Source organism: Meleagris gallopavo, chromosome 2 (assembly GCF_000146605.3).
Source record: "Meleagris gallopavo isolate NT-WF06-2002-E0010 breed Aviagen turkey brand Nicholas breeding stock chromosome 2, Turkey_5.1, whole genome shotgun sequence".
Taxonomy (NCBI): domain Eukaryota; kingdom Metazoa; phylum Chordata; class Aves; order Galliformes; family Phasianidae; genus Meleagris; species Meleagris gallopavo.
The window spans coordinates 75828085-75842710 of NC_015012.2; the positions used below are offsets into that span (position 1 = coordinate 75828085).

The 14626-nt window shown below is 38.4% G+C and overlaps 1 protein-coding gene and 1 long non-coding RNA gene across 5 annotated transcripts in view; both read left to right on the top strand.

Moving 5' to 3' along the window:
* The window catches only part of SYNCRIP (synaptotagmin binding cytoplasmic RNA interacting protein), a 23155-nt gene extending 22049 nt beyond the window's left edge, over window positions 1-1106 (top strand). For all 4 annotated transcript variants that reach the window (XM_010707655.3, XM_031552541.1, XM_003204362.4 and 1 more), the window contains exon 11: window positions 1-1106. This exon is cut by the window's left edge. The gene's annotated coding sequence lies outside the window, so the exon portion shown is untranslated.
* A 3573-nt stretch (window positions 1107-4679) lies between these two features.
* Window positions 4680-14522, top strand: LOC109366205. The gene is made up of 2 exons (XR_004158968.1): window positions 4680-6631; window positions 7724-14522. It is a non-coding gene; the product is annotated as an uncharacterized LOC109366205 (long non-coding RNA).
* The last annotated feature ends 104 nt before the right edge of the window (window positions 14523-14626 follow it).

The window sequence follows — 14626 nt, forward strand, 5'->3', positions numbered from 1 at the left end:
GTTGCCTTTAGTTCCAGAGGCTTTGTAAGACTTCCTCATGACCATCATAACAGGCCTTGCTTTTGTCGTATTTTGTGGCTGAAAAAGCAGCCTTGCTTCTTCAGATATTGTAGTTATTTGGATGTATAATAGTTTAGCAAGATGTTACTTTTGTAAGACATCAGATGTTCAAAAAAGTGCATCAGCAACTTGTACTAAATACTGCAGTGTCCCTTTATAAAAGGTCAGACTAAAACTGACAACTGTACAGTGAAGCCTGACATTTGGATATTTTGAAGTTTTTTCATAAATCATAGAATAGTATATGGCTGTAGTTTAGCTTTTTAGGTAAAAGGTATGTTTTCATTAGTGCATTTCTTATTGCTGATCACTGTAAAAACACGTGGATCAGCTTTCCATTTCTCTTATGCAGATCATGATAACCTGTAGAGTAGAGTAGAGTACAATCATTTGTGCTACGTTTTTAATTTTCTGAAGCACCTTGATGACAGTGAGTGTTCAGTGGTGAAGCATCCTCTATTGAACCAACCCTTAAAAAAAAACAAAAAACCACAAAAAATAAAATTAAAAAAAACAACTTTGCCAAGTCCAACTTCATATAGGTAAAGATAGATAAAATTATGACCTACATTGGACTTGGCATAAAGAGCTTCCCTTAACCCCCTGCCCAAAGGGATACTGCAGTTATACTACATACCCATAGGCACCACAAGGAAAATTGAAGCTTATACCTAATTAAGGTTTTATACACACCAGTTCCCCCCAGTAAATGCAAATTTTAACAAAATTAGACATGTCATATGTTGAAAATGCTCATGGCAAACAATCATTTTGCATTCCTGCAAATAAAATTGTTTTATACTGTAAGCTGGAGGCGAGTGTAACTTATTTTTGTAATAAAGTTTTTATTTTTTTATGTGTCATTAATATAAATGTGTGTTAGTACAGAGATCTTCTGGTTACAAACTTAGAATCGCACACATTTCAGTATGTTTACTTGTATTTACATAATTTTTAGAATAGTGGTTGCCAATAGCCTGTATGTTTCACATTAATTTTTTTTTTGTTATCTTAATAAACCATTTTAGTATGTTGTATGTCAATTACTGGGATAGCTGGGACATGAAGTGTAATTTAAAATTGTCAAGTATTCATTGGAATATGTAAATGTGCCTTGCCAGTTTTGAACTTAAAGACAAAGTAAGTGAATGATGGTGAAATGAGTAGTCAATGCGTAAGAGACATTTGCTACTACAGTTTCATATACTGCCCTTGCTAAAGAAGAGTAACCTTTTCCTCAGATTTGAGCATAAAAGTATGCAGTTTGCATTAGCTTCTGAATTTTCAAATCTAGTGATAGAACATTAGGCTTATGGAAAGTGGGTTTGCTAATTGTAGCCTTAAATATAATTTTGAATTTCAATGTAATCCTTGGTGCTGGCATTCCCAGTGCCAAGGAGTTTAAATGCTCCCTTCAAAGAGGTTGCCATGCCTACTGGCACTTTTACTGTCATGTGGTTTTATAAGGAACACTGTCAAGGTGTGGAAAGCAATTCTGAACTTGGTATTAAAAGGAAACACTGGGGGCTGTAGACGAGAGGACATCCTCAGGTTTCTTAATGTTAAAATCTCCCCATTGCTGGAAAACTTAACAACGCTTGTGGGATCACAAGTGGTAGCGACAGTTCTTAGTTTGGAACTGTGCTTGGGGGGGGTAATATATTTATGGAATTGTAACTGTTGATGGAAATGAATAAAAACATTGTTATTAAGGCACTATGTATGTTGAAATTGAGGATGTTATTCTCAATTTCAGCTCTGATAAAAACATGGGGAACTATTGCGAAAACTGCAGAATTGACAGGAAAGCGTTTTCAATTGAATGCAAGCAATGGTGAGCAAGCAAAATATCAAGATCTTGACAGTGTTCCCTCTAAGTATGAACTCAAGCCATTATAACTTTTAAAATTAAATATGATTTGCACTGTTCTGATATTGGTGCAGTTTTTTAGCAAAATATTAAGAAAACTAAATTGCATGTGGTGATTAATACGGTGAAAAACAAAAATGTTATTTTCCAATCTTAAAATTCAGTTGTGTAAAGAAAAAAAACACTTCATTATTAAGCATGGAGGTATTGGTGAGAGTGGGCAAGTCATATATGCAACGCTGGTTTAGTTGCACTGGGTGTTGGTAAATGTGAAGTGTTCACCAGTAAGTACACATCTCTTAGGTGGTGCTTTGGTGACAGTCAGCAGTGTAATGCACAGTTCATTTTGGTGTGTTAAAGGCAAATGTTGACCTCCATGTAATGCTTCGGATTATTCTCATAGGAGGCTTTCTGTACTGCCACGCCTGTGAAGGTTTGAGCCTAAGCTAGAGTAGTTCCACACTGATTTGGAGTGCTTTCCAAAATTTGAAGCCTAATTGAACTTAGTTAGAAATTGGGAACTCCTGCTCGACACTTCTTGTTTATAAACAATACACTTTTAAAATTATACTTCTTTTTTTTTTAATCACTTGAAGAGGTTTCATTTAGGACATAAAACTAAAGTTTTTTTGTTTTGTTTTTTGAGGAGGAAAATTGTTAGAACACAAAAGTTAGATTGGTTTGTACTGTTCAGAGGAAGGCTGTTATTGCAGATACATCTCTTAGGTAAATACTGTCTTTAAAAGTTTAAGGAATATTAATTCTATTGGTGGTAGGATCGTGGGGGTATGACAGTCTGATAAAAGTTCAGCCTCCTCTGAAGATAAGCTTGCTAACTTAATGTTTCATTGCATAAATGCTGTATGTAGATGCAGTTTCTTTTTTGTGCCTTTGATAATTCTGCAGAGGCATTTGCTCAGCCTGATAGTTCTGTTGGTGCTTTCCCACGTCAGTGGGGGGAGACTTTATGTCCACATTGTCTTCATTTTCTACTAACATTTTCTGTAAATTGTGTGTTCAGACTAATGACATTCCACAAAATTCTGACTGCTTGTTCTTTGCACTGGTGAAATCTTAAAAGAAAATGTTAATAGTTTAAAATGGAGGAGAAAGATTTGGAAGTAGACTATAGGGCAATACTTTGTAGAGTCATAGAATCATAGAATGGCTTGAGTTGAAAAGGACCACAAAGATCATCTAGTGTCAGCCCCCCACTTTGTGCAGGTCACCAACCACTAGACCAGGCTGCCCAGAGCCACGTCCAGCCTTCATAGTGTAGTGCTCAGAGAACTGGAATCCACAAAGCTGGAGTTTGAGTTTGTCTTCCTAGCACGAAGCTCATGAATCCCAAATTCCTACGGTGTACTTGACGCTCAGTGTAGGCAGGATGTTGTGCTGAATTAACTGCCAACATTAGTGCATGACACTCCCAGCTTGTGCTGTTTGTGTAGAGGAAACACCAGATCGTTCATTCTCATTTGTTCTGTCTGTCAGATTTAAAGAAACAAACAACCCAACATGTAAGGAAGGGATGTTTAGCTGAAGATGCTTTGACCCTTAGTGTGGATGTTGAGGGAAGGAGGAGTAAATTTTTACTTTACAGAAGTATAGTGCAAGCAAACATAAAACTTTCTAAAAATTGATGTTAAACTTTATGGGAAGCTGATTCTCATGCAGTAATCTGATCAGCCAGCACTTCCCAGTGTTTAATTATATTATAAAACACACAGGAGGAAGGTATGACTTTTTTGGTCCTGTGTTGCCTTGATTATTATGATAGCTATGTTGAAAAGTACAAGGACTGGCTTGTTGGATTACTTGGGATTTGGAGAGAAGGGTGATTGTCTCATGTAATTTTGTCTTTTTCTTGCCAAGATGTAACTGGTTAGATTTTTTTTAATGATTATTTTTTATTTTAATTCTGCAAAGTTAATCTAAAATGGCCAGCTCTCAGGTTGTTGCACAGCTGAGCCTGTCTGGGAGCACAGGGTTATATTCATTATTATGAAGTTATCTTCGTGAAAGCTTGTTTTAGACTGTTGGGCTTCCACGTATGTGGTAGGATCTTGAATCATCTGTGACAGTCAGAAACCAAGCCATGGTAGGTAGGGAGGTAACTCGTTCTAAATGTTAAGTCTGATGGAGGAATTCAATTCCTCAAATGATATGTTCTAGTTCAAAGGGTTGTATAATTCCTGAATGTTCTTTATACTGTCTGCTCCAAAGCCAACACTTATTTTCCTGACAGTCATTTAGGTAAAGCCAGCTGTCAGAAATCTGGATTCCTTCTACTCTGAGACTGATGCATGTGTCTGATGAATGGAGATAGTTTGCTATCTCTATTTGTGCAGTTAGTATGGCAAAGAACCCCTCTTCGCTTGGTTTGGCCACTGATGTGGAAGAAAAGGCACTGAATCTTATTACATTTCCTTGAGCTAAGGAAGCTACGAAGTGCATTCGTGGTATTGCTACCTACCCGGTAGGATAGCGTAAGATGTTCAACTGCAGACGTGATAACGGTAAGTAAATATAGACATTCCACTTCTTAAATTAATTTCAGTACCTAAAATCCAACTTCTGTAGGAAACTGACTCCTTATCTGCAGGGAGTAGGAAGGTTATATGGGTTTGGTTTGGAAATTTTTGTGTTTATTACAGTGGTAATTGAATATTGAGTGTAAGCTGATGTTAAATACTTTCAACCTAAAAATCACCAAAAATGCTTCTGGTATATCAAGTATGTATTTTTTTTTTTTTTTTTAAGCATAGCAATCTTAGCAGTTTGAAGGGATTTTTCCATGAAGGCAGGTATTAAAAGAGCCAGGAACTGAATACTGGCTCCATGTGTAGCATTTCCTGTTGTTCATTTTTTTTCAGTTTTCTCTTCTTCAGAGAGATGAAGAAATCACCTGTGACCAGCATTGGATATTTAAAAACTCTTACTCAGTGTAACTAATTTGGAATAAGAAAGCTTCCTCTGAGTTCAGCAGAGGCAACTTAACTTCATAGATTCCTCATTAGTAGTAGTTTCACCAGAAGCATATACATGAAGTTGACTTCAGGACAGTTTCGTTAGAATAATTTCATTCACATTAACATACTTTGAAAGTGTAGGTGGTTTATGTTTGCTTTTGTATTAAGATCTGTTCTGAAGAAAACCACAGCAAGGTACTTTTCTAAAAAGCTGTCAGAATCTGCAAGAACTATGTTGCAGGTTTCATGCTAACGTAAGACTTGAATTAATATAAAGGGAGAAAAAAACCTCATTGCTTGTCTTGCGGTGAGCCATAGATGGATATAAGCCTTGACAGTGAGTACAATGGAAGCTGGTTTCAGAATCCTTATAGAAATTTTCTGTGAGAACGATCCTTCATTAAAATGAGGAAGGGTCTGGAAGGTCATAAATCTATCGGATTTGAAGTATTCTGTTATGGAGTTGCAACTTGGTTTTGCTTGTTGTGAACTTACAATGGGAACGGTGTAATAAATGATACTTAACAGTTCTTAGTGGCTTACTAATCTGATAAGTACCGAGTTAGGTTTATTGATGTTCTGAGCCATTGGGATTGTCATGTTTCTGTACTAACAAAAAATCTTAATACCTCATGTGGTGTTAGCTGATCAGTAAGTCTCAGACTAAGTAGTTTCTGCTTTTTGAGGTACTTGGTCTTTTTTAAGGTTGAAATTAGTAGGGATTTCTAATGGGAAGTACTGAGGCTTGTTTTTCTGTAATGCCAAGAGCTAAACTTTTACAGTTTATTACCCTCACTATAACATTTTGAAGAGAACTGCTTTCAGTGGATAATAAAATGAGAGGAGTACGCGGGTGAATTGTGAAGAAGCATTGCTGATGTTCAGCATCTCAGAAGTGAAGCTTCCTGGTTTGTAAAGGCATTCTGAGGTTCACTGAGGTGTACACGCCACTCAGGTACAAATTGCAGTGGAGTCGATCAGCGGTCGCATCTCAGCAAGGTTACAGATTACCCTCAATAATGGCTCAGCCTAAAGGGTCAGTACAGAGTTACACTGGAGTGTTTATAGTTTGTCATTTTTTGTGGAGTTGGTCAAGTACAACTGCACGTCGATGATAATCCACTTATATCTTGTAGTCTTAGAAAAACAATAGTTATTAGGAATAACATTTTTAAAGCATCTTTTAAATTTCTATGCCCCCTTTCAAGACAACTCCCCCCCCCCCCAGCTTCTTGATGAGCCTATCTTGACAAGGGAGGTTCCTCTCACAGGAGTACCAAGTATTTGTTTGGAATTTAGAGGGTTGACCTAGGAGTGGTAGAACCACGTATATTCGTTCCTCAGTAAACCATCCTTGTCTGCTCCCTGAGAAAATTTCAGGTTGTGTGACAGTAGGAGAAAAGAAATCCTCAATTTGTGGGCAGAATAATATATGTGCCTTAACTAAGCTACTAACAAGTATGTAATCTAGGCTTAAAGGCAAAATAGGTAAATAACCTGGCAAACCACAAAGTAAAAGAACTTTATTTGGCTGTTTTACAGCTTTGTGGAATCTTTCTTGCTATTAATCAGTCTGTCCTTTTCCTGTGAAAGGTAGATATATACTCTAAACTAGGCATCATCTAGCAGCCACAGCGAGATGTGAAGGGAATGTCAGGCGGTGAAGCTTGCCCAGGTTCAAACATCAGTTCAAGAGCAGATGCAGGTTCCTTGGACTTCATGTGGAAAGGTAAGGAGATTCTGTTCTGGCTAGTATGGCCATCAGGGCCTCTTCATCTTGGTAGGAATTTTAGAAGAATGGCAAGTAGAGAGTAGGAATACATCAAAGAGAGCTAGGGAAGTCTGAAGTACCTCTGTAAGAAAAGATGTTTCAAACATAGTGAAACAGAAAAACTGAATGAAGAAATACCATTAGAGTGCATAACACTATTTCAAATGCCCTGCTTTGGGAGGTGTGATACCTTGCAGCTGATAATTGCAAACCTGTTGTTTTGAAGTGATGGACTAATAGCCACAGTGACAAAAAAGCAAGAGGCAGTCCTGAATATCTGCTGTACCTGTTCTAGTGCCTGACCTGTTCTTCAGTATAGATGAAAAGTTAGTCCATTCTTTTTACAGTTATTAAGTGAATATGCTTCTCATTGCTCTTAACAATCCTATGAAAGTTAGGTAAAAATGGAGAAATATGAACTTAATAGGGCTTCATGAGGTCTCCACGATGAGCAATGTTTAGGGAACATTGTGCTTGTAGTGAAGCCTGCACATGGAGTCTTGATTTGCACACCTTGGCGCAGGGCATGCAGTGATTGAAAATAGGTGTTCCACCTGGGAAGCTGCAGTGACCCAAAGCCCACTTAGCAGCCCCTCTAGAGATCTCAATTTGAGAATGACCTGAAGGGTTCCCAAATACAACACCTGGTTCCTGCACAGGTTTGCTTTTTTTTATTTTTTCCCCCCCCTCCTCTGGAGAGATGTCCAATGCAAGCCCAGCATCCTGTGGGAGAGAAGTGACAGCATTTCTTGGGATTAGGTTGGGATGCTGTTAAAGATTAGGCAGCACAGGTAGCGCAGATGTGTGTATTCTGCACTAGAGACGTGCTCAGAAATGAAGCTCTTTGCATTGATCAGTATGAGGATTGCCAGCAAGAAGGCTAGTAAACTTTAGTTTGAAGATGTTCATTTTTAAGTTGCAGCAGAGTTTACATTTTTTCTTTATACCAGAAAATAAACTGTCAGATGCAAAAGCCTGTACCAGGTGATAAAGCAGTTAGAAATGGCAAACATATTCTGTCTTATCTTATTCCAAGCTTCATTTTGTCAGGATTCTCTCTCCTTACTAAGATCAACAGGATCAAGAATAGATGAGGCTTTGTGTATCCTGAGTGCTCATGGACAACACACAGAAGCATTTGTTTCATAGGCAGCCTTCAGTGGGGAAAAGTTGTCAGTTTCTCTGCAGGTGAGTAGTTATTTTTGAAGACTTAATAGGAGATGGGAACGTTCCTGACTGTGGAAGGAATGGGAGACAAAGCATCCAGTGGAGATGGGGTTGTATATTCTAAGTTCTTGGTGACACACAGGTGAGCAGCTTTGAACTAAAACACCTTGTGCTGTGTGCAAAGATGTCTCCTTATGTCCAGAACTGCTTCTCCAGATAATCTGTGACCTCGTTTCCTTCTTTGTGCTGGCTTTTTCCTCTGGGCATCAGAAAACAAGAGGGGAGAGCCAGTACTGTACAGCTAGCTTGACTTCTCCAGACCTAATGACCAACAAAAATAAAAAGGAAGGGGAATTGTGCATTGGTGCTTGCTGTTGTGGTCCAGCAAAATCCTCAGGCAGACTTTTCAGAATTAAGACCAAGTAGTATGCCAAGTTTCCTGAACATAACTTATCCCAGAAATACACTGGGTATAAACTATACATGACAGTGTGGTGATAGGTTGGTACTCAATTACAGTTTTACCATATCCAAAGTAGTGGATGGTAATGATCAGTGGAGTTTGCTACAGTGCCTAAACAAATAATGTCTCAAGGGTCCAATACAGGCCTCTGGGAATGATGGGTATGATATTAAAGCCGCCTTTCCCCATTTTGATACCTTCATTCTGAAGCAAATCTGCTTTCTCAAAGGGAAAATTGTTCCCTCTTGTATCTGAAATACACTGAACCCAACTTCAGGTTTATCTAAAGCCTGCCATTTCTATGCAGTGTAAAGAGCTATCTTAAATTCATCTGTTGAAACTTCAAATCTCGATCATTACAATTCTTAAAGGGAAAAAATACCAGAAACAAGGTGTACAGAGTACCTGAAACTTTGGAGATAAGAGAAAATACTCGCGGCTCCTTAAGGGGAAGGAAATATAATTCCTTTCAGTTTGAGAAGAAAGATGGTAAGATGATTTTCATATTAACATGCCCATTTACTCGTATATACTTAGAAATATTTATGTATGTCTGAAAGAGGAAGCTTCATGCCTATCTTATGTTTAAAGCAGTCTCTTTTTATACTTCAGTGCAATAAAACACATTCACCAGGTAGTTTATGTAATAGCAAGTTATTCAGTCACAAATAAGCAACTGATTTAGAAAGTGTGACTACTGAATGATGGTATTCCCTCATACAATCTCAGTTCCTGTTAGCTCCAGTGTTTCCCACCTAGTTTCCCACCTAGAATACTGGTTACCTAAAATAAAAAGCAAAACTTTCAGTAGTGCAGAAATTTGATACTTAAATTGGTAAATAGAGCAGGCTGTGTTCTAGATGAAATGTTCACGTGGTCAGAATTCATTTATTCAGATGAAATTATCAGCTAAGAAATGTGGTTCTAACTCCTTCAACTAGTCATACATTTAAACATAGAACACCTTTAGCTATCTCTTCCCATGTGCTGATTTCATAACTTGTCCTGCTTTCATTCAGCTCCTCTTACCTGCTCAGTACGCATTCTCCTTCCCCGAAGGAGTGCTTTAGGGAACACCACCATGCAGGTGGTGAGCATGCATTGTCACCAGGAACTAAATTGCAGATTATCTGGGAGAAGTCACAAGTCTTTGTGGCTCAGAAGAGAGACTTAGCAAGGTATGTGTACCAACAGGTCTGTGGAGGGATCATGGTCTCCTTCAGAAGCACCATTACTGCCGGAACTAAAAGTGGTATACAGCAATAACGCCATAGTACCACTGGTCTATTTAATATTCCAGCAGTTTGGGGAACAAATGGTTTGGCATACCTTCAGAAACTTTGGCAGCTGCTGTCTGATGACGGCAACATTGATCAGCTATCAGCTGTAGAGAAGCCTGGCTTTGCAGAACCTGCTGTTGAGCCCTACTTCTTAAATTTTCTCATTTAAACTCACATTCCTCTTACAGCAGAGTTTTACCATTGGGCTTTGTGCTCAATTTATACATAACAGTTAATACTGACAAATCACCCATATGCATCAAGAAGTTTCTTCAAAAAACTTCAAAACTCATCCTTGTGTACGAGGAGAAATAAGTCTTTCTTCAGGCTTACAGAGGATCATCTTGTGCATCAGTCTGTTAGCATAAAAGAGAATTTTTATGCTTCTGTCATACCCCATATTCTTGCCAGGAAAACTTAACATGTATGTCTCATTATTATTTTTATCTCTAGCCATTCTAAAAATGCCATTTTTTTGCTGTACATCATATAAATGAAGGAAAAATGTCCAAAATACTGCATACATCCTCAGTCAACAAATGGTAATCAAAATAGCCTGGGTTATACAGCTAGCACTAACCATTTCTGTGAAGTGGTTGATGAAAAACTTAGCTGAAGCACAAACTATTTTTTTTTTTTTTGAGGGTGATAATTAATGTTGTTTAGCTCTTAACCTACACTGTTCCTAAATGCTTCATGTTCTCAGAGAAACCGGTTGCTCGAACTAAAAATATCCCTCCGGAATGCTGACCTAACAAAAACACTTCAGGCATCTGCTGTTGTACCTACAAAAGCTGAAGCAGTGGACTTCAGGGTACCAGCTTGCTTGTCACTACTTAAAAGAAAAAAAAATCTCTATATCAGGGTTTACATGATCAACAGCAGGAGGCCTGACAGATTTTATCAGTAGAATGCCTTCTCTGATACAAGGTGACAGTCTTTAGTTGCACTGAGGCTTTTTTTCCACTTTAACAAGTCCTGTGTGTTGACTAGAATTCAGTTATGTGAAGACTTGAAGTTGGGGGAATTTTTTCACTATTTGAACAGGAAGAGGAAAATAAAATAATAATAAAAAAAACAACCTGGAGTTGTGTGCAAATAAAACAATAATTCATAATCTGAAATAAAAAAAGATACATTCAAGTGTATCAAACCCCCCAAATGATTAAATAGCTATTTAACCAAGGCACTTAGGCAACTAATAAAAATTGTGGAAGTTCTGTTGAACATTTTTGTTCTGCCTGTTGCAGCCTCTCCCTACTCCAGCACTACAAAACAAGAGACTATAGATCTGGAAATGAGATAGAGAGCAACAAAGATGTCTAAAAGTACCAAGGTGCTCTCTTGAAGAAAAATTATTGATGTAAGTTAAAAATGCCAAAAAATCAATTCATTTTCTAAAGGATGGCTTGCTGAGGAGATCAGGTTAATTTTATACAATGATAAGCAGCAATCGTGCTGCATAAGAAATGATTTTTTCACTAACACAATAATTTCACAATACTAAATGAAAGTTCTTGAGCCATTCATAATGCATCGTCACCCTCACAAGCAGAATTAAGTGGTGGAATGCCTCTCTGTGTGACTTTCGCGGGTGTTTATGCTCATGGTAGTTCAAAAACCAACCTGAAACTCGGGAAAGAATTCCTTTTCAGGGTATGCCCAAGATTCAAATCAGAGTCAAAGAATATTCTGGGAAAGTATTATATTCTTTCCATGCTTTTATAACTCTTTCCTAGGTATCCCCTGTTGGCCATCATCAAGCCAGGGATGCTCACCTGGATGAACATTTGCTGATCCAGCACAACTGTTTTATGTATCTGTTGTGAAAAACTTACACTGCACTTTGAATCCTACAGGTCTCATCTTATTTATGAGAGGCACAGGTGCTGCATCACTGAGCAGTGTTTACCAGAAGTGCACATCATCTTACGAGTGCTTCCTTGACACTTTTTAATTCAGCAGAATCGAGAGAATGTGGCTCAGATTCCTCCTCAAACGTGAGAATTTCACTCGTTAACCACCACGCTATCAGTGGAAACAAACTCAGGATGTGGCATGCTTTGTGAAAATAGTTACCTTTCCAGGGCAGGATTTTCTTTAAACCCCATTGTAAACAGATAATTTCATTTAGATTGAACTCTTAAACATGTGCTATAACATTCTTTTAACTATTTCCATTAGTACAGCTCTTCTTTTGCAATTTTTTTATTGCAAATTCTCAAATCCAGCCACCATGAAAAATATCCTCAATATTAGGTTAAATTCCATACCTAAACAGTTTATCTCTTGCTCTTATACTACATAAACTGGAGATTATACCTTTGTCAAATATTTACCACAAACCTAATATTAATTTCTTAAAGCATTTATGTAATGTCTCCTCTATAGGTCTAATGCCTCTTTTTACAGATATTCTCTGTTGGAGGTTTTTTTTGGGGGGAGGTTGTTTGTTTGTTTGTTTTGGCCTGTATTTCTTGTGGTCTGTAAATTATTGCCTTCTGCAGCCACTTTGCAAATTTCCACTCTACGTCCTTGTTTTAATGTCCCATAAACTACTATTTGTCAGAGGACAAATTACTTTCACCTCTAATATACTCCATTCTTGTCTCTGTTATTTAAAAGACAAGCTGTGCAGATCAATGATCTTTTGAGACATTTCGCCTATCTTTCTTAGCAAATTTTTCCTTTCTTTCTGACATTGTTCTCCCAAAGCAGCTCTTCTTCCCTGTTCTTCCAAAGACAATTCATGTGGGATTTTGCCCAGTAATCTAAACGCTCTGTTGCTGTGTCCAGAGGTTACCTTGTGCCCTGGGTTATCGCTATCCAATTTAATCTTGCAATATTGTGGATCAACTCATGGTTGGAGAATGTGCTCATCTAGGAAGCAAAGGTAGGAGCCCAGTCTCATGGCGGGCAGCACACGGTCACACAAGCAACGAATGCAGGTCTGTATAGACAGTGCAGGGAGCTGACCCTCAAAAGACTGTAAATCTGATTATTAGCATGACTATTCACGCAGTAACAGACAAATGCACATGACTGCATTTGTAACAGTAGAACCAGTTTTGTTTACCTGAATGCTTGTAATTATCTGAATTCATGAGTTGAAGCAGTAGCTTGGTGGACATTCTTAAAGTTTTAATCTGAAAAGTTGAATTGCCTACTAATGCTTAATTTTCTTGGGATCTGAGTCTGTTCACATTTCTTACCTATTTGCTGAATATTCTTTTGAAATTTATTTCAAGAAAGCTTTGTGCAGAAAAGTTGAAGTTAAAAATTGAAATGAATCCTTTAATTTCAGTTTTTAGAAAGAACCCACAGAAATTATCAGGACTTGTGGGGAATGATGCACAAGGGAAAACTAATTCCTGACAGGTTAGATATGAAGGATTGTATGATGCAAGTTAGCCTCAACAGCCTTATCCTTGAGAAAAACAAGTAAATTTGAAAAAGAGACATTATAGACAGAAGACAAAAACAAAAAGAAAACCTGAAGGGCAAAAACAGACTGTATGCAGAGTAAATTAAATACAGTCTGCCTATGTGAATCTGTACTATAGCTTGCTGCTTACATAAATATTTAAGATTAAACTAAAACACAAAGACAACAAAAAACAGTCTCATTTTGTTAAATAGAATTTCTGTTTTGCTGGAAAGCAAGAATCCTCAGTGTTTTTCAGTGTAGCAGAAGTCAGGCATGGGCTGTAGAGGGTGGCCGGGACTGCACTGTGGGGGAGGAGGATGGGTAAAGCAGGTTGTGGCAGTATGTGACCAGCAGAGCAAAACTGAACTGAGGAAAGTATTGAGGCTTCTCAGATGACGAGGTGTAATTACTGCCAAATAGGAATGTGGCAGTTTTATGTGAAATAAACATATGCTTGAACTTTGAATCCGTAATTTAAAAGAAACTTTACATAAAGTACAGAACTCAGATAGAAGCAGAATTTGACTGTTGTTGGTTTGCTTTGAGAGTCACTACATATGTTCCAAATACATTATGCTAGGTCATCACATCTCTATGAAATATTTTAAATGTTACACATTTTAAAGAGTTATTCCTTATTAAAAGCATTAAAAAAAAGACAAAAAATCCCAAGAAGTTAAACTGAGAGGATCAAGTTAGAAAGCAGTAAATGTGCATATTCTGAGGAAAATTAATTTCCTCTGAACAGGCTGTACAGAGCCTTGCTGTAAATGTGCACCTTATTTGTGTGGGTGTATTTTTTTTTTTTAAATGCCTAATAGAAAACATGTGGACTGGCATGAAATAATACTGTGCAGGCACTCTTAAGGAAATCCAATCCTGCCTGGGGCTTGTGCCAGGCTCTCTGAGAAAGGTCAGCATTCTGAAGTCAAACTGCAGCATTTCACCTGATGTGGAGGTCAAGGGAAGTGTTGCATAAAATGACAACCATCTGAGGGATGTGTCTGAAGGCTATTTTCAGCTTTCATTTTCTTGATATTGACTCGTGTTCCCAGTGAGAGTTTTTCTTTCACAGAGAATTACGGGCTTTCACTGTGGTTTTGTGAACATGGCTTGTCTTCTCAACAGCACTTGTCCACGTGTCCTTTGCCCAAGTATGCCTGTTTGGGGTTTGGGGTACACCATATAAAAGGCAACACCAGCTTCTCAAGGTAACTCAGAAATAAGCAGGCGCTTCTGGCTGAGGAGGCTTTCTCATATTTGCAGCCCAGAAGCCCCTCTCGCTATGATTTCCTGGGAGCAGCTGCTGAGGCGCCTGTATGTGTGCAGTGGCCCATCTTCCCTCATCTGCAGTGTCATAACTTGGAGCTTCCCGAGCTGCGATAACCACAGTGCTGACAAGAGCGTTCAGGCAGCGTGGGAACTCGTGACTTGCTCCGCACCTGAGGGCTGTTATTAATGTGAAGATGGCTTGAAGCCTTCCTCACCAGCAATAAACTACATTCCAAACAACGCGTTCCGTCTCGACTCTGTACGCTTCGTAACTATAAGGGGGAGTTGAGCGGCGCGCGCACAGCGGGGCGGGACGGGAAGCGCAGGGCCCGCCTCCCCCGTCG